This window comes from Macrobrachium nipponense, chromosome 37 (genome assembly GCF_015104395.2).
Source record: "Macrobrachium nipponense isolate FS-2020 chromosome 37, ASM1510439v2, whole genome shotgun sequence".
Taxonomy (NCBI): Eukaryota; Metazoa; Arthropoda; class Malacostraca; order Decapoda; family Palaemonidae; genus Macrobrachium; species Macrobrachium nipponense.
The window spans coordinates 23,366,946-23,388,540 of record NC_061097.1 but is presented as its reverse complement, the minus strand read 5'-3'; the positions used below and the strand labels follow the sequence as shown (position 1 = coordinate 23,388,540).

Here is a 21,595-nt window from a genome sequence, read left to right as displayed (position 1 = left end):
TAATTTTTTTTTTTTTTTTTTTTTTTTTGCAACAGACTCCACCTGCTCTTTGTGTAAAATCTGCGATGAGAATTAATGTCCCTCTAAATTTAATTAATTCTGGACGAAATAATGTGAGTGCTATATTCAGAGGAACTACCCTGGCCGTTTATTTTTTCTCTCTCTTTTATAATCGTTATCTTTTTCTTGTTTACTTCCCTCAGTTATTGCGCTGTAACTCATTTCCAGACCAAAGCGTTCCAGCTGCGCAATTCCATGATGCAATTAACTGTTTGGGGCAATTGCGAGAAAGAGAAGAGGATAAAAGCTCTGTGTGGTGTGGGTGGGAAAGAGACAGTCATCTCTACGCCGAAACAGGGTTAGAAATTTAAATATAGAAATCATTCAGTTAAGGAAATTAAGCTGCCTAATTAGTACCGACATTTTTTTTTCTATTTTCGTGAATGAAAAGAAGACTAGCGTTACATGTTGATGCTATAGTAGATTTGGATAATCAATCATAATATGTTCGATGTGAGAGGTGAACATATTGTGGTGGAGTGAGAGATAGAGTCCCTCGTATGCATATATTATACCTACCCAGATAGGTTCGTGTATGTGTGTATGTTTAAGCAGCAATACACACACACACTATATATATATATATATATATATATGTGTGTGTGTATATATCTTTGAATTTTAATCTTAAGGCTATGTAGTGACAAGCGTATCCAAATAAACGCAAAGAATCAAGAAGTTAAGAGGCCATTGTAGCTATTACAATTACACACACATACACGCATATATATATATATATATATATATATATATATATATATAATATATATATATATATATATATATATATCAGGAAAATCGTTGATAAAAACATTCAGGAGTCCCAGGAGACAGCAGTCTAAGAAAGCATGCTTCAATTTATATGAGGCTCGTTGTTTGCTAACTTTTTTATGGGTCATTTGGAGGAATTTGAATTTTAAATAGTTGCCCTGGAGAGCTTTTAAATCCAACATATTACAGAAGATATGTTGATGATACATTTACCTTGTTCAAACATTCTGGCAATGTCAATTATTGTTGGAATATGTTAATAACATACATCCTAACATGAAGTTTACTTTAGAACAGGAGAAGGGACAACCCTATTGCATTTTTAGATGTTAAGGTTATTAGACATAACCACGGTTTTAGTACTTCTGTTTTCAGGAAAAATACCTTTACGGGTTAGGCATCAATTTTCTTTATTTCATGTTTCCATTCTTTTAAAATAAATGCTATCACCATTCTTGTTTTTAGAGCACTTAGATATACCTCAGACTTGGCCTCTTTTCATAATGAAATTAAATATTTACTTGAGTATTTCACTAAAAAACTCATTCCCGAAGAAAATTAGTTTTTAGTATTATCAACAAATATTAGCAAGGTTTGTTTCCAAACCTACATTGAACTTTAATGTTCCAAAATTATTTCCTATATTCACTCCGACAATTTACGTTCCAAGGTTAAACAAATTATTGAAAAGAAATAGGATTTTTTAAATTAAACCTCATTCCTATGAACTCAAAGAAAATTGGAGGTTCCTTTAGTTATAAGGACAAGCTTCAGGATTTCATGATATCAACATATATAAATTTCAATGCCCAAGATGCCTTGGTAGTTACGTTGGATCCTCTCGAAGGCTGTTGCAGGTTCGTTAGTTAGCGACATCTAGGTCTTAGTTATAGATCAGTGGTCAAGAATATCCAATCCCGAATTTTCAAATATAAGGACTCATACATCCAAATGCAAAATTAATGTGGAATAAAAAGCATATTTCAATAATAGGCTCTACTAAACAAACAGCCTACTTAACGACCCTTGAGTCTATTTTATCAAGCACCCCTCTCCAGTCTTAAAACTCTGTTTCTTCGTCTCCTCTCTCTCTGGCCTAAGTGTTTCTGGCCATGTATGTACTGTTGTGATCACTTGGCTCTTTTCCTTACCATGAATAGGTAGCCTTTCTCAACTTATACTGTTTTGTTGTTATTTTTAAAGCTTTAAAATTATTTTTAGCTGATTTTTTATAGGTAATAATTTGTACTTTTAACTTGTAATTTATCAAGTGAGAATTTTAATTATTGCAGACTGATGATGTGTTGGAAGCAACATGAAACGTTTCTCCATATAAATAAAGAATGCTTCTTAGATTCGCTGTCTTCCTGGACTCCTAAATGTTATATATATATATATATAATATATATATATATATATATATATATATATATATATATATATAATTGATGGTACAGACATGCAGTATACATATCAGATTGGAATGGTGTGAAAGCACATGTAGGATTATCTGAAATAGGTAAGAATCGTTACCCAAAGACTTAGCCAGACTCTGCGTAAAGATATTCCTCGATGTTAAAAAAGTACCTCGGGTAGAGAACAGACATTCTATGTTGTTTGGGTTCCTCGCAGAAGCAATCGTTCGTTAGGGAAGGAAGGAAATTCGAAAATGTTGGTTAGCTCTAGAGGAGCTTTTGAAGAGAGAGAGAGAGAGAGAGAGAGTCGGGAGCTTTCATCTTGAAGGACGCAGCCACAATTTATGAGCTGTTTCAGAAAAGTGCATTGACGTAACTTCTGACAGAAGTGTGACTGATGAAGGAGAAATCCATAGTTGCCTCGTTGTCTTTTATTTTACCTACCTAACTACCTGTCTGCCTGTCAATCTAATCTGTCCGTCAATCTGTCATTCATAATAAAGTAAATCCCTTCGTTGCCCGATACATTCAAGAAGTTAAATTTTAAGCGTACGTTTTGAATCACTATAAACGATATGCTATAACCACTCATTGTATATAAGATTTTAAGACTTAAAGGTAAATCTCTCTCTCTCTTCTCTCTCTCTCTCTCTCTCTCTCTCTCTCTCTTTCTCTCTCTCTCTATGTGATATGATACAAACGGAATATACACATACTATAGATATATATGAAAGAAATGCGTTTGTATTTTCACAAACTCACCTTTCTTACCTGATCTTCGCAAGCACCAAATCCCTTGCGTGCTTGCTTTGGTCATCGATAATGCATAGTTTCCTATCAGGGACACCTGCGGAATGTGGAAGCGGTTTTTTTTTTTTTTTTTTTTTTTTTTTGAAATATCAAGCGACGTCGGAAAGGCTGCGAGAGCAGGAAGGAATAGGAACGCTTGGCAGCGAGAACAGAAATTCAAATGAAATAGAATAAAATCCCAACAGCCGCCTCGCCTTGTAGGTAATGCAAGAGTTCCTCTGGTGCTTCCGAGACGAAAGCCGGAGGTTGGGAAGCATTCAGCGGAGATAATCTCAATTTTAGGATTGAATAGAAAAGGACTCCCAAAGAGACTTGTCTGACAGCGAGAGCGATTCTTTCTGTTCAGATCTGCTGCTGCTCGATTGTCAATACTGGGGGAGATATCTGCCCAGTATTTCGCTTTCTTTTGTATTTGTGTTTCATTTTTCCATTTGTTGGTTTTTTTTGGTTTTCGTGGAATACACATTTGCAAGATTAGATAAAGGTAAAACTGTCATACAGGTCAGGAAATATTTATCAAAATGGGGTAAGTTATTCACAAACTATAAAGTTCGGATGGATTTGACATGGTGCGTTACAAGTGATCGTGTTGTTATATTCTTCCAGAAAAAAGGAAAACATCGACTCACATTATGGAATTAAAAGGCCCCGGTGACAATGACTCAAATATAAACGTTTGGTTTCCCAAGGCAGAGGAGTTACAGGTTGGTTATGAAACTTGATGTTGGGAGAAAATTCCAGTTAATGATACGTCTGACTCTTCCGAGTCCAACTTCATGTCACTTTGTTTTTGTAAGATTCCGTCAAAAAAAATAAAACAAAAACATTCTGGAAATTGTGCGTAGCTCAAGTCATGAAAATTTGGGTAGGCAGTCAAGGTCACATAAAGAAGAAGTATGTATGTGATGGCATTTACCGAGACAGATAAAAAAAGAAAAGCATATTTGGTGCCGTGCACAGAACCTAGATCAGTAAGGCGTGATTGTCTTACAAACTTAGAAAGGGAGTTAGGCTTCATAGTTATCAGGAAGACTGAAACTGATTTAAATGTTACATATACATTGATCCCCGAAGTATTTCGGTTGAATTGAGAATGGCAGGAGGTTTGGTTGTGATGGTAAGTTTAAATGATCTAGGATAGGAAAAAGATTGTAAGTGAATGATAGTATTTATGGAAGAGTGAATCTGTCTGACTGAATTTGAACAAGTGATCGTTATGCTAGGTAATTTGAACGCAAACTGAAAACAATAGTAAATAGTGTTGTAAAGATATGTTCAGATGGAGCTTGAATGTCAGGGGCAGAATGGTCCTAAGTATATGTAAGAAGAGAAAATGGTCAGGAAAGGGGCAAGTTAGTATTAGTAGAGAGTAAATGGAAATAAATCCAATTACAATAAGAATACAAAACAAAAACCACATGTAATAAAAATATGATTGATGTACAGTATACTTTAAGGAAAGATAAATCTGCTCCGAAGTGAATGCATATAAAAATGAAAATAATATTAGTCTCTTCAAAGCAAGTACAGTCCTCTGTCGAAGAAATTAGTAATTTTAAGAGCTGTTACATGTTTAGGACTAAAGAAAGCCGTTCTGGATAATGCAGAAGTGGAAGGTGCCCAATGCAAATAATATTTCTCATTAACTAGAGGAAGAGTTGAGAAATGCATTAAATTAGTTGGCATTGTATACAGCAACTGGTGAGAATCGATAAAAACCTGCCGTTTTTCTTCAAGACGACTCAATCACTGCCACAGCTTAACAAGTGTATACGTCAGTAGTTAACAGAGAAGTAGTTGTGAAAACGTTCAACGATATATAGATAATAAACTCAATTGGTCTATGAAATTTTCATCCTGCTTCCAAGCCCATTGTTATGATACTCATAATGGGGAACGTTGCAGTTTTGAGGGTCATCGAAACTTCCATCCCCCTTCATTTGATAACCACGATTTGGCTGTTTTCAGTCAATCGAGGAAGTTTAGATGTTTACCATGGTATGAAGGGCTCTCTCTCTCTCTCTCTCTCTCTCTCTCTCTCTCTCTCTCTCTCTCTCTCTCTCTCCATCCTTCCTTTGTATTGTATGCGTGTCTTGTGATAACTCCCTCGTTTAATCATAAGATACGTATGGTTTAAATCACTCAAAGAATCGCTTTAGCCTCACGCGCTCCTTTTATCTGGGCCCTGTTCTCTCCCCATAAAGAAGCCTAAGTATTACAATTACTCGCTCTCCTCCTCCCCCTCCTCCTCTCCCTCCTCCTCCTCCTCCAAGGCCCTCATATAAATCGCAGAGACGGAAGCTGTAGCATCCGAGGATGCTCTAATCTCCCTTCCATTTATCAGGTCTTCAAGGAGGAGGAGGATTTCGTTCAGCCATCATCATTTGCTTTTCTTCTTCCTCTTGTAAATCATCACCTCATACGTAGATAGTTTTCCTCCTTTGCAGAGAACTTTGATGGATCGTGCAATATTAAAGGCGTAGTTTTCCCTGTGTTGATGTTCGGATGGGTGAATGAAAAGCTTTACTTTCGCATTTGCTGTTTTTTTATTTATTTATTTATTTTTTTATTTGGGTGTAGATTAGTGCACTGATGGGAATGATATTTGATTAACCTTTGATTTTGCTGAAGGATTCTGTGAGATAATTTACTTAAATGCATATGTTATGTGTTGTGTTGCATTCACTGTAACCTCTTTCAGATTATTTTTGAAGTATCACTTGGGTATTAATTTTCCGATCTGAGATTGATTTTTGAGAAGGGTTGCTCTTACTTTTTGATCAGGGAGTGGCATCTTCAAACACCATTAGCATTTGTTCGTTGCTCCGTTTTTCTTCGAAGAGAAAAGGTTAGTCACCCCTGATAGTCTTCTTGTAATTTTGATCGCTGTTTTTTTTTTCCTAGCTCCTCCTCAGTATCAACAATCACAACATTTTCTCCCTCATCTCACCTGCATTTTTTTTTTCACAAGAAGGCTCTAATGTTAGTTCTCAGTTTTAACAGGTAATATTCTCTTGGTAATTGGTAATTTTGTTCTGGTAATTACTCATTTTTCGTATTTTTAACGTTTTGATAAATACTTTGTTGTCAAACTTGACGCTGAGTATCTGTGCTTTGCATCATTTACGGGCCTCTCTCACAGCAAGATTCCAGGCTTACAAAAGGTCCGCCAAGTCTTCAACAACACATCAGCACCGATAACAAAAACAGAAACCCTGAATAGTATCATATCTAATAATAGTTCTGGAGGGTAGCGTGACGGAGGTTTTATGTAATTAGTCCAAACTAAGATGCAAGAACAATCTAGGAAAAGTAATCAGATACTTTCTGATGGGATGTTAAACTTCAGTTACTGGACATTTCTTTGTGAAACTCGAATGTTTCAGGTCGGCTCTGTATCTGTTTACAAACACACACATACATACATATATACATTATGTGTGTGTATATATATATACATATATATATATATATATATATATATATATATATATATTATATATATATATATATAGTATATATATATACATGTATATATATATGTATATATATACTATATATATATATATATATATATATAGTATATATAGTACATATATATATATATATATATATATACTATATATATATATATGTATATATATATACTATATATATATATATATATATATATATATATGTATATATATATATATATATATATATATATATAGTATATATATACATATATATATATATATATATATATATATATACTATATATATATATATATATATATATATAATGTATATATATATACACACATAATGTATATATGTATGTATGTGTGTGTTTGTAAACACACACACACATATATATTATATATGTATATATATATATATATATATATATATCTATATATGTATATATATATATACACATAATGTATATATGTATGTATGTGTGTGTTTGTAAACAGATACAGAGCCGACCTGAAAACATTCGAGTTTACAAAGAAATGTCCAGTAACTGAAGTTAACATCCCACAGAAAGTATCTGATTACTTTTTCCTAGATTGTTCTTGCATCTTAGTTGGACTAATTACATAAAACCTCCGTCACGCTACCCTCCAGAACATATTAGAGATATGATGCTATTCAGGGTTTCTGTTTTTGTTATCGGTGCTGATGTGTTGTTGAAGACTTGGCGGACCTTTTGTAAGCCTGGAATCTTGCTGTGAGAGAGGCCCGTAAATGATGCAAAGCACAGATACTCAGCGTCAAGTTTGACAACAAAGTATTTATCAAAACGTTAAAAATACGAAAAATGAGTAATTACCAGAACAAAATTACCAATTACCAAGAGAATATTACCTGTTAAAACTGAGAACTAACATTAGAGCCTTCTTGTGAAAAAAAAAATGCAGGTGAGATGAGGGAGAAAATGTTGTGATTGTTGATACTGAGGAGGAGCTAGGAAAAAAAAAACGAAGAAGGCCCTTTTCTCCACCACCGAGGACAGATGTACCGCCAAAAGGACGGCGTAGCGATGGGCTCCCCACTGGGGGGTGCTCTTCGCTAACTTTTACATGGGAACCGTGGAGGAACGAGTCTCGCTAGGATGCAGCAACCCCGCAGATATGGACGATATATCGACGACATCTTTGTTCAAGTCGACGCCGATTTAATGAGGTAGAAGCTTCCGTCAGGCATTTCAGCAGTGCAGCGTGCTGAATTACACTGTTGAATACAGCACCGACGATCGGCTCCCCTTCCTCGACGTCCTTGTGAGTAAGACGGAAGACGGCCTCCGTACTTCCGTCTACACAAAGAAAACCAACCTAGGACTTTGCCTCAATGGTGACAGCGAGTGCCCCGCCAGATTCAAAAGCACGACCGTCAGGGCCTTCGTCAGGAGAGCCCTCTCCACTGCTCGACCTGGCAGGACACTCATCAGGAACTCGACCGCGCTCCCAAGTACTCGTAAATAACGGGTATTCAAAATAAATTAATAAGCAGAGAAGTCCGTACAGCCCTGGAGAAATGGTACGGTAGTGAGAGCCGCAAACCCCGCCCAGGATAATATCAAGCTGTATTATAAAGCCTTCATGAGCTCACATTACCGTGAAGAAGAGGACTCAGTCAAGAAAATTATTCTGAAAATGTATCCCCGACCGACGACACAAAAATAAAATCGACCTAATTATCTACTACCAGAATCGGAGGACGCGCGACCTTATTATGAAAAAATAACCCCTCTCCACAGGTACGAGACCCCTGAAGCAGACGCATGTGGTTTTGTCCAGTATACATGCCCAGTCCGCGGTTGCAGCGGCGCCTACGTTGGTATGACTACCATGCGCCTGTCGAAAGAGACTCTCGTGCCAACGCCCCAAGAGGGGGCTATCAAAAACAAAAATCACGCACGCACCAAACATCAAGAGGCCATCTCCCGGGATGTGATCATCCAAAACACGAAGATCATCGGGAAGGCCCCTGATGCCCGTCGGTTACGCCTGCTGGAGGCGCTTCTCATCCAGCAAGTAAGACCTACACTAAATACGACGCAGGAAGAATTTCTCCTCCCTACGAGTATGAGAAGACCTGCCACCAACAATGACACCACCGAGCACGACAACTCCACGGAAGACGACGCCCCCGAACGAGATACTCCCGCAGCCAATCATAATCAAGTAGCCGTGACGTCCCGCAGCATAGCGAAACGCCCATCGACGTAACCGCGCCGCTAAGGAGGTCTAGGCGGCTGCAGGACTTACAGTATCGCAACCATCAACGCATGGAAAGTGGCTTGAGACCCGGTTTCAAGCCACCAATGAAAGCGAAAACCTACCGCCACCAGCCAATAGTAGATCAGCATGGGGCAGACCCCTGCTGTCAACTCCAAATATAAACGAGGACGGACACCGCTTCAAGATCAGTCCACCCTCAGCTTCCAGCCCGAGGATGTCTGGCAGCTCCAGACGAAAGCTCGCTTGCTTCAAAAGAGAGAGAGAGAGAGACGAGAGAGAGAGAGAGACATATATATATATCGTTAATGACTTTGATAACTATGGTATCATAGTTTATCTGTAAAATTCAAATATATACACAAATTTTGGCTCTGTATTTGATCATGACCTCCATAGGCGCTCTACTAGCCTGTCTAAGTAGCACGGAAAAAGCCGCTATCGGAAAATAGAAGAAGAATCTCTACAAGTGTAATGCTGCTGAAGTAGCCATTACTTTTAATAAAATAATAATAATAATAATAATAAACTAATAATAATAATAATAATAATACATATTAAAAGTAATGGCTACTTCAGCAGCGGTTATACTTGTAGAGATTCTCCTCTATTTTACGAATAGCGGCGGCTTCCGTGCCGCTTAAACAGGCTAGTTGAGCGCCTATAGAGGTCATGATCAAATACAGTGTCAAAATAGGTGTATATATTTGAATTTTTCAGATAAACTATGATACCATAGTCATCAAAGTCATTAACGATTTTCTCTCTCTCTCCTCTCTCTCTCTCTCTCTCTCTCTCTCTCTCTTTCTTAAAGCGAGCTTTCGCCTGGAGCTGCCAAACATCGGATGCTTGAGAGAGGGTCTGCTTCCTAAGTCCAATAATAATAATAATAATAACAATTATTATTATTATTATTATTATTATTATTATTATTATTATTATTATTATTATTATTATTATTGGTCAAAATGTGCCTGCCATCACATTAAAATAAAGGGGTTTTCAATATTAGGAAAGTCTACAGATTATGAAAAAACAAAAACTGAGAAAACGGGTACAAGTTTGTAAAAGACAAAAAATTCACCCTTAAAAGCCGTCAGGAAATAAGTCTTTGGACAGTAGATCAAATGTGCTCGGTAAAGAAAAGTTACTTTAAAACCCACCTGTAGTCTTTCAAGTAGCAACATCCAAGTCCTTCCATGGAAGAAACTTCCACGCACAGAAGGACAGTGGTTCACTTTCACACTTCAAATGTATAATATGTAAGCAGACGTTGTGAATAGAACCTGTTGCACTGGCGCTATATCCACAGGCATTAAAATCGATAATAACACAAGGTTTTAAGGAAGATGGCAGTGCAGGATATCGTGTAGAGGTTGCTGAGATCATAATTATCATTATTGAAGAGGTGGGGGGCGGGGGGCTTTTGATGGAATAAAGGTTCGAGTCGAAGGTGAAAATAAGTATTGTCATATATACATTTTACCCATTCGCAGTCAGTCAAGGAGTGGTTATCAGTGGACTAGATGGAATAACGAATAGTGTTAGTTTTCTAGCATTTTAGTGCTCCACTTCATTGACCATTCTTGGTGTGCGGCAAGTGTTGTAGTTTCAGAACATCAGTAAATGTTGCCGAGCTTCATTTCATTGCCCCCCCCCACCCCCCCCCCCCCCCCCCCCACAAAAAAAATAATAATAATAATTTCCAGCTTGCAGTCAACACTAAAACCAATTTCATTGATTTCGGATTCCATTCCACAGTCCAGGTCCCCAAAGAGCATCACGCTACAGATTTGTTTCTGTGACCTTAATGACATTCAGAAACTAAGTGCTAAGATAAATGGTGTTTATAAGGGTCCTTAATCGGTTTTAATCCTATGTTTCTCCATCCAGGATTGCCAGAATTCTATGTCATTCTGGCATCACCAACTCCAAAGGGCGTAGAGGCTCATGATGGAGAAAATGTTCACACATACAAATACATGCTATATATATATATATATATATATATATATATATATATATATATATATATATATATATATATATATATATAAAATAAACAGGACAGCAAGATGCCTGGAGATCATTTCTTCTTTTTATTTACCCCTACGTTTCGGGAATCCTTTCCCATCTTCAGGGCTATAAATAGAGTTATAAATACAATATTATAAAGTATGCCAAAATAAGTTAATTTTTATAAGAAATATAGTGTCATTAAGCTACAAGAAAAATATAAACTACGAAGCGACTTTAAGCTAAAATTAAATTAAAGCACTGGATAACTCAGTAAAATAACAGATCGAAATAGCAAAACAAAAAATAAATATTGAAAAAATAAACAAAGAAAGCGTTTTGCCAGACTGACTGTTAAGAGGTTTGGTTGTTAACTGCTGGAGAACAGCATTAATCAGTTTTCGTTATTCACTGCTAGCTTTATGACGAATCCTTTAACCACCGGTTTATAATAATAATAATAATAAGGACTATGGTATCAGAACAGATAGGGTGATACGTGCAAATAGACCAGACGTGACGTTGATTGACAAAATCAGAAAGAAAGTATCACTCATTGATGTCGCAATACCATGGGAAACCAGAGTTGAAGAGAAAGAAAGGGAAAAAATGGATAAGTATCAAGACCTGAAAATAGAAATAAGAAGGATATGGGATATGCCAGTGGAAATTGTACCCATAATCCTAGGACACTAGGCACGATCCCAAGATCCCTGAAAAGGAATCTGGAAAAACTAGAGGCTGATGTAGCTCCAGGACTCATGCAGAAGAGTGTGATCCTAGAAACGGCGCACTTAGTAAGAAAAGTGATGGACTCCTAAGGAGGCAGGATGTAACCCGGTACCCCACACTATAAATACCACCCAGTCGAATTAGAGGACTGTTATAGAGCAAAAAAAATAATAATAATAATAATATCCTTTATTTCAGCACAGGGCCATATACATGGAATCGTGAATAATCGGCACTTAGCCACAAAATAGCTTAGGTAGCATGAAAGATAGTAATTATAATACTGATAATAACAGTAATGATATTGGTGAGAAAAAAAATGCATTAAGAGTTATAAAAGTTAGTGCTTCGTTTAGTTTCGTGATGACAGAGCATCATTCCCTCTCGCTTCAATGTGTTTTGGTTTTAGATTGAAAAAACTGGCATTAATAAGTTCAAAATACATACAAACCTTATCTTGCTTTAATTCCAACGAGCAGAAAACAGCCTCCACAAATCTTACAAAATAAAATCGGTCGTTATTTGGTGGTGCCTTTGATACAGAAGCGAAAATATCGTTTCATGAAACTGTTAGCTTGAGTCATGTCCCTGAAATAAGAGTTAACTGTATCAAACGGAATTTTGCGAAATATCGCCAATATGGCTTCCACCCGAACTGCAATTTGCAGTCATTTGGTTTTATTCCTTGATTGGCCAGATAGATCTGTGTGATGCAGTCTCTCTCTCTCTCTCTCTCTCTCTCTCTCTCTCTCTCTCTCTCTCTCTCTCAGACCGGGGTTTTTAAATGGTTTGGATAGGTTCACGTACATTGTAGCCCCTAAATCGCAGAGGCAAATAGCTTTCATTTAAATAAAATATACTGTTCTTATCTTGGATTCGAGAAATACGAACAATATGCGTTTGTTATCTTGGATTCGACACCACCAAACTGTAATACACGTAATTGTAGTTGTTTCATATTTAGTATTGTTTTACGTGTAACCAATAATAAACAAGTAAAAAATGCGTCGAAGTTTCTTCATCGCAATCGAGTTTTCTGTGCAACGTATAATGGTGTATGAACCGCGTCCCGTGAAACTTTTAGCCACGGCCCTATGGTGGCCTATTGTATAGCGTTTCCAAACGCACAATCATAGCTAACGTTAAACATAAAGGGGATTAAAACAACTGAGATGAGAGTGCTGCAATTTGGTATGTTTGATGATTGGAGGTGGATGACCAACATACCAATTTGCAGCCCTCTACCCTCAGTAGTTTTAAGAACTGAGGACGGACAAGAAAAGTGTGAACAAAGAAAGTGCGGACGGACAGACAAAGTTTTCTTTTAGAAAAAAAAAAAAAAATAAAAAAAAAAAAATGTCAAAGTCGGTTTTAGTTGGCTTTAAGATGTCTTTCTGCCTCCGTATTTTGAGTTGTTGCTCTTCTTGAATACACTTTTTTAATATCAGAGCATAATTACGCATGCCATCTTCTTGGTTTAATGGCTTTACTCTGGTGCCATATCAGGTAACATTATGTCAGAGTAATTTGTGTGTAACATTTCTTATGATCTTTTGTGTTGAAATAGTTTGCCCTGACTATGAACGGCTGATAGTTGAAGATAGTGTATTTTGATGACAAATTCGTTTGTGTAAGTGTGGAGGCTCTAAAAACAATTAGGCAATCCGTCTGAGGAGGATAGGGACCATTCAAGTTTTTTTTCTATATTTTTTTTTACTTTGGTAGAAAAGAACGTCATATTTGCTTGTGTCGGTTTTGTAAATTGGAATTTTCTAATAGTGGTTTTAACTGGTAATCTTTTTGGTGCTTAGTAATAGTTTATATTGATTTAATTTGATCCAATTTGACATTCTAATGACGTTGGAAATGATGGTTGATCTTCTCACGGACGCTAAGTCTACCCAAAATGGTGGACCACAGTGGTAACCATAGTCTCAGGGTCAAGGTAAGCCTCAGGGAAAACATAGAACAACCAAAATCTTTGTATTCGAGTAAACAATATTGTTTCTTATGATTTATGAGTTAAGGATGATAGGTATTCGTATTTACATTAATCTCTTCCAGATCTTTTGTTAAAACGGCTTTCTTTTTTTAATCTCTACTCTGATTCTGCTATTGTTGTTATATTTGCTCACAATATTGATCGAAATCAATCAGTTTCTCTCCTGACATGAATACTTGCACCAACATGCGTAGCTCTGTCTGCCTTGTTTCCCTTTATTCTCGTGATTTTATGTTTACAACTGTCCCCTTTTGCAAACACTTTCAGTCATTCTCTTATCATTGCAAACATCTTCCTAATTCTATTTACCAAGGACTTACACACCCCACTAATATTGCCCCTTTATCTCTTGACGTATTTCTCCATTCCTCCATCCTTCAATATACCAAGAAGACATTGGTACATACATTATTAATAATAAACTTCACCTTCAATACAGTAAGTCCTGAGAGATTTTAATAAATGATTCTATGAATATACTTTTATTTGTTTACTATTAATTATCTCACAATTCTCTGTCTTAACAAGCACATGAACCAAGCACCTTTGTCATTGCCTAAGTCTTGACTGCCATTTCAGTATCAGTCATTTTGTCATGTCTTACTTTCCCAGTCATAACCTTACTGTACTCTCTTCTGGATATTATAAGTGCTGTTATGCCCCTATATTTCTCTCAGTTATCCATTGCACACTTATCCAGAGGTACTTTACACACCTTGGTCAACGACTCAATGCCATTATTATCATTCAGATAGCAAACATCGTATATAGTTCAATCAACGCTTGCAGCTTTTAATGGACTCGGTAATCTCTTCCGAAAACATATGTACTTGATTTCTGACCTGTTGCGTCATTCAGAGTAACCTACGTCAGTTGTGTTTTCTACATTCAGCGACTTTTCAAAAGACTTACCCCTTCGACAGAGGAGGGATTTTTTCTTCGCAGTGTTTCTCTCAATTGGCTTCTTTTATTCTAAGATCCATTTGCGATTAATCTTCTGTTCATTTCCATTTCCTTCGTATTAGTTTGCTGGGCCGGATTACGTTTGTGTTTTCGTTTATCTGTCATCATAATTTTTTCACTTACTCTGTCATCTGAATTATTGGCAAGAAGATAAAGTGGTGAGCGCGTTCAGAGGAAAATACGAAATGATATGTGTTTTGCCAAATAACAGAATTGTAGCAAAGAATCGTTCGAGAGAGAAATTGTCAGTTTTTGTTGGTTTCCTACAGAAATAATTTTAAGAAAATCGTTGGCGCTATTATGATTTCCATATAATTATCTTTAAAGCTTGTACTTCAGTATATTACATACTCTTATACGAACGTTTATAAAACTTCCTGGGATTGAAGGCCCCTGAGTGAATATAAACAGGCATAGATAGTCACAGGCTGGACGCTATCTAAGCAGCGCCTCGTGAATTGTAATGTTCTGTCAATCCAATAAACTATTTCACAGATAACTTACATTTTCGGAAAAGCGAATAAAATAACCTAAGTAAATATTAAAAACTTATCGTGCAAGCTACATATATCATATCATACAGCCTGTCATATACATTATATACAATTTATCAAATCGTAAACCATATCATACAGGTAATTATATACATTACATGGAAGTTATCGTTTAGTCAGTGAAGTGAGGTACAGAAGCTTCTTCCCTCCGAAGTATGTGAGAATGGGGAGGAAATCAAGGGTGATGGCGGTTCAGAGGAAGTATGGGCCTCCGAATTATAGATATTTGAGTTTTTCCCCGAAGTAGGTACCCAGTGTCAGTATTACATTAAATCATGTATGTATATACGTATATATATTATATATATATATTATATATATATATATATATATATATATAATATATATATATATATATATATATATATATATATATATAAAATAATAAAGTTAGTTGAATTATGTGCATCTAATAACGTATTTTCATCGGGGAATCATTCCACAAGCAAAAATTCGGGTGTAGTATGGGTAGTCCTTTAAGTCCTGTTTTAGCCAATCTGTACATGGAATACTTAGAAACTACAGTAATAAATGCAATAAAGCCCAAAAACATGCTGTGGATGAGATACGTGGATGACATCCTAATATTTTGGGATAATAGGTGGGGTAATTTTAATGAATTCCTCTCAAAATTAAACGCATTAGTGCCCAGCATCAAATTTAAAGTTGAATTGGTGGGAAACAGACAACAAAATTCCTTTCTTGGATGTTTAATAATCAGAGACACGACAGAATACAAATTTACCATATACAGAAAACCAACATTCTCACTTTCATATATTCACTACTTTAGCTATCACGACATTACTATCAAGATAGGTGTAGCTAGCAACCTATTCTTAGAGCCTTACGTATTTGTTCCCCAGATTTCCTGGAAAAAGAATTTGAACTAATTCGCAAGCAACTTTCGTCTTTAAAGTATCCTGACCATATAATTGAGAAAGCAATTCAAAAAGCAAACGTAATTTTCTACCGACCCCCTAAAGACAAGACCAGAGACACACCTGACAATAAATTAAAAATTCCTCACCTGGAGACGATTAAGAGACTAACCCACACCCAAATGGGGAAATTCCAAACCTTTTGCATTTACCTACCCAAACACCTTAGCCAAATCCCTGATTAACGTCCAACAAAAGACATCTATCAAGGACTCTGGGGTGGGGTCTGAGAATCCCATGCCAGGACTGTGACCAATCTTACATCGGAGATTTACAGGGTAATCACTTCCCCAGAGATTAATACAACACAAACGGTCAGTTAGGTATGGACAACAGAACTCGGCTATTTTCAAACCATATAAATGAACATAACCATAGAATAAACTGGAATTTGTCAGTGTAATTTATAGCAGCAACTGCCGGTACAAGAGTCAAATGATGGAATCGGCCTTAATAAAAGAGAAGCAGGTATGAACATCTCAAAAGGCGCGTGGGTTTCGGATGTCGTCGACGAAGTTTTCATTCAACCAACGCTAAGAAGATTAAAGGAAGATTATAAACGGGGGGTGACCTAAATTGGCTTACTTGTGGACGGATCTCTTGGTATAAATACCACCTTTTCTGTAAACTTTTCTCATTCATATACCTGGAGAGAGAGACAGCAGTCTAAGAAATATAGTACTTTTCTCTCTACATTTTGGTGTTTTTATGGGCTCCTTTTATTATATATATATATATACTATATATATATATATATATATATATATATATATATATATATATATATATATATATAAATATATATATATATATATATATATATATATATATATATATATATATATATATATATATATATATATATATATATATATATATATATATTTATATAATATGCTTGCACACACACGTAGATTGAAGTCGAACTGAGGAAATCAGACAACCCGTTTTCGAGGACGAAAACTTTTCTCGTAATTCAAGGTGATTCCTGGATTTTTTTTTTTTTTTTTTTTAAGGAAAGTCTTTAAATGGGAAACTTTACCTAGCAGGAAAACTTCACTTAATTCTCAAGTTTCCTTTAGAGATTTTTTTTTAATCTTATTTCCGAATGATTTAATGTAATAATGACACTGGTACCTACGCGCGCACGCGCGCGCACACACACACACACACACACACACACACACACACACACACACACACACATAGTTAGTTATTCAGACTCACATCTTACTTGATCATCGTTTTCTTACAGATTTTGCAAGAAGAAAAATATACAGTCCGAACTAAATTAAATGCTACACGGATTAATTTCCTGTTTTTCATGTCCGTTTAAGGCGGCTGAGTAGTTCGGCCAGAAAGAGGTTGTGGGTTCATTTTCATCATTAATATTTTCAGTAGCAGTAGTAGTAGGTTGTCATAGAAGACAAGAGGAAAAAAAAAAGACTTGGAATAAACGTTAATATATGTGTCAAGGTTCTCCAATAGGAACCGACTAAAATTAAGAAAGTTTATGAAAAGTATTGTCTTAAGTGACCATACAGTTAGTAGAGACCCAACTTGCCAGGAAAGAAGAAGTTGAATGCAAGGCATTATATCGTGTGCCCGTAAGAGGAAAGTGCCGTCAGTGCACCTCATGCAGCGCACTGTAGGGCATTACTTAAGGATCTTTGCAGCGTCCCTTCGGCCCCTAACCGCAACCTCTTCATTCCTTAAACTGTGCCTCCGTTCATATTTTCTCTTCACCCTCTCAAACAATTGTTTCATAGTGTAACTGCTCAGAGGTTTTCCTCCTGTTACACTTTTCAAACCTTCTTACTGTAAATTTCCGTTTCAGCGCTGAATGACCTCATAGGTCCCAGCGCTTGGTCTTTGGCCTAAGTTCCATATTCTGTATCTCTGTACACAACATGGCGCAAGGAAGGTTCCATCACTTGTTGGACTAATGATCAGCGGACAGGTAGAGATCGGGCGAAGACATGACCAGTCAAAAGCGAGACGCGGCACAAATGAAATAGGAACTCGCACGACTTAAGAATTTGGCCGAAACCCGATTCCAACCCCACCCACCGCAAGTGAGCCAATCGATGGCCGCGAGTTCGATTTTCGGACATTCCATTGAGGCGTCAGATTTGTGTATTTCTGGTGATAGAAGTTCACTCTCGACGTGGTTCGGAAGTCACGTAAAGCCGTTGGTCCCGTTGCTGAATAACCACTGGTCCCATGCAATGTAAAAATACCATACAAACAAACAAACAAACAAACAAACAAACACGTACGTGAGCCAATGAAATCCCACGAGGGGAATCGTATTTTTTCCCGAATCTAAATTCCCAGTACTTAGAAAGTTGCATTGAAGACCTGATTCCACCGATTGGAGTTAAGTATATATGTTGATGAAGCATTGCCGCGTCCCCCAGTTTCTAAGGGCAAGGAATGGACTAATCGTGCCTGATTGGATGTCGTCTCCGCCATAACTAAAGGTAGCACCTCAGTGGCGTGATCGGTATGGTCTTGGCCTGCCACCTCGGTGGCCGCGAGTTCGATTCTCGGGCATTCCATTGAGGTCTGAGATATGTGTATTTTCTGGTGATAGAAGTTCACTATCGACGTGGTTCGGAAGTCACGTGAATAACCCCTGGTTCCGTGCAACGAAAACACTAAACAAAAAACATAAGTAGAGGTCACTATTCACTGAGGTCTTATAAGGTGACTGATAATGTGCATATGGGTGAAAGATGAGTCCCTTCTCACCAGTTAGACCACGAGCTTCGCATGTCCAGTGGAAAATGATTTCCCAATTAATAATATGGCTTGATATTTCGTTTTGAAAATATTCTGTTGTAGGTCAGGAATGTTTCGCACTTCTCAGACAAATTAGGCGTAGAGAAATAAGAAGATAACGTTAAGATTTAAGCTGTTGTCTTTGTGTCATTATTTGTGGATATTCGACAGCCCAATTTTGCCGTGATAGTCAGCTTAGTGTGTTGCCTGAAGTATGGAGTATTAGGTTGACAAATCAGCAGATTCCAAGCACGGTTTCAAGTAGTCAGGGCACAATTGAATTTATAAGCATTGTACGAGGAATCAATAAAATAAAGGAATATATTATAAGGTTATATTTAAAACATAACCTAATGAACATAAATAAACACGTCTAAAAACACACAAGTATATGGATACACAAATGTACACGTATACAGTTGTGGCACTTGTCGTTGTCTTGTCACTTCTTGGAAGCCACCAATTGATTGTGAAGAGAAACAGCGTTATTTTGAACTGAGGTCTATTGCACCCGGGTTAGGAACATTTCCTTTCACTCTTTTGTTCAATAGTTATTCATGTTTTATTCTGAAGTAATCGTAGTTAATTGATCCTTCTTCTTCTTTTTTCTTCTCCTTCCTCTTCCTGCTCTTCTTCTTATTCTTCTTCTTCTCCTTCTTCTTCTTCTTCTTCTTCTTCTTCTTCTTCTTCTTCTTCTTCTTCTTCTTCCGTATATTATTATTATTATATTATTTTTATTGAACTTAATTGCTACTACAGTGATATTCAGCTTAAAGAAATCTGTTTCTCATCTTCTAATGTTGTCTTTTTCTGTTGGAATGCTGAAGATGAAGAGGGATTAGGACATCTTATCTCTTCAGCCTTCCAAGAGAAGAAAAAGACAACAATAGAAGATTAGAAAAAAATTACTTTAAGCTGCATGGCATTGTAGCAGCAATTAAATCCAATAAAATATAATATTATTATTAATATTATGAGGGAGGTACATCTGTTAATGCTTCGAAACCCCAGCTGCTTTCTAAAGCATGGACTGAAATTTAGGTGAAAGCATAATGATTTTTTTTAGAGTAAACTTATGGTCAATAAATTCTCAGCATATCCAGTGAAACTGGAAAGGCTGGTCTGCCAGAGCGATATTTTAGGAGATCGTTGTGCGCGTGTGTATGTGCATGTGTATGTGTGTGCGATTCATACAGCGAAAGATTTTACGAACTATCGCCAGTTTATCTTATCATCAAAGCGGATGGACGCCGGAAGCGTCCAACCTAATGACCTGAATCGCTTATTTGCGAACTTCAATTTTGCAACTAATGGATTTACTGGAATTCTTGATTGGGTAAATATCCGTATGAATTGCCGTAATCACCCCCCCACCCCCACTTTCCCTTCTCTCTCTCTCTCTCTCTCTCTCTCTCTCTCTCTCTCCTCTCTCTCTCTCTCTCTCTCTCTCTCATGCATTATATACTCATCAGGAATCACACGATTAAAATGTCCAAAAATGAAAATAAATAATTAGGGTTATTTATTAATAATATTGTGTAGTTGTAATCAGCTTTCATCTGCCTAAGCAGCTAAGAAGTGTAGGGACACGGACACACACACACACACACACACACACACACACATATATATATATATATATATATATATATATTATATATATTATATATATATATATATATATATATAGTTTAAACTTTTGCCGTCCGTTTTCTATTTTTTTCGTGTGTTTATATGCACCTTCTCCGTCCTTATTCATATCGGAATATATATATATATATATATATATATATATAATATATATATATATATATATCTATATATATATATATATATATATATATATGCCCAATGGAGAGCGTGCGCGCAGGAACGATCATTTGCATGATTTCATAAATGGAAATTAAAAGCTCATTTGCGCTATTGTCTATAATATTACTGCGTTAACTATTATCCTATATCTACAATTAGAGCTTCATGCAATTGCTATCCTGAAATAGACGTCAGTAGTATCCAATAACGGGGTAATATTACGTAGATTATATGACAATCTAAATGTTCCAGTAATTGCAATTCATAATTAATTTTTACTCATAAGATCTCTTTGGTGGCATAACACTCGTGTGGATAGTCTCCTTATCCGCAAGAGTAGTTTGATGGGCTGACTATGTGGACAATAGTTTTGGTTTTATAGTTAGTTACTAGCGTTGCTTTATTCCTTATTAAAACAGAAGTAGAAAGGTAAGAAGATCAGTTTAAACATTTGTTGATGCGAGATCTAGGGAAGTAAAACTCATATATATAATATATATATATATATAATATATAATATATATATATATATATATGTGTGTGTGTGTATGTGTGTGTGTGTGTGCGTGTGTGTGTGTTTGTTTGTGTGTGGTGTGTTGTATGTATATATGTATGTATATATCAATACAGGAAGGTTGGGGCATCTGTAACGCCGTAGATTCAATATAAACAGGATGGAGAAAAGCCAGCGTAGCATTATTTATTTATTATCCAAATTTTCGAGACTTTGGGTCTCATCTTCTGGGCTGTGAAATGTACAAAATACACAAATTAAAACAAGACTCAGTATTAATATCAGTAAAAATGGAACAATATAAAACTTAAATATTCTTTAAAAAAAAAAATGAAGAAGTTATTAATGTATGCATCTATACCTTCCCGGGAACCAATAAAAACTCGACCTGACCGGAGAAGTGCTCTGACCGTACCCAAGAGCTCGCAACACCACGATAAAAGGAGAAGGACTGTAGGACCATTTTCTATGTAACCAATTGGTTCCTAGTCACGT

The 21,595-nt window shown here is 36.3% G+C and overlaps 1 pseudogene; it reads right to left on the bottom strand.

Annotated features, from left to right (window-relative positions):
- The window catches only part of LOC135209410 (neuronal acetylcholine receptor subunit alpha-7-like), a 68,854-nt pseudogene that overhangs the window by 13,071 nt on the left and 34,188 nt on the right, over positions 1-21,595 (bottom strand).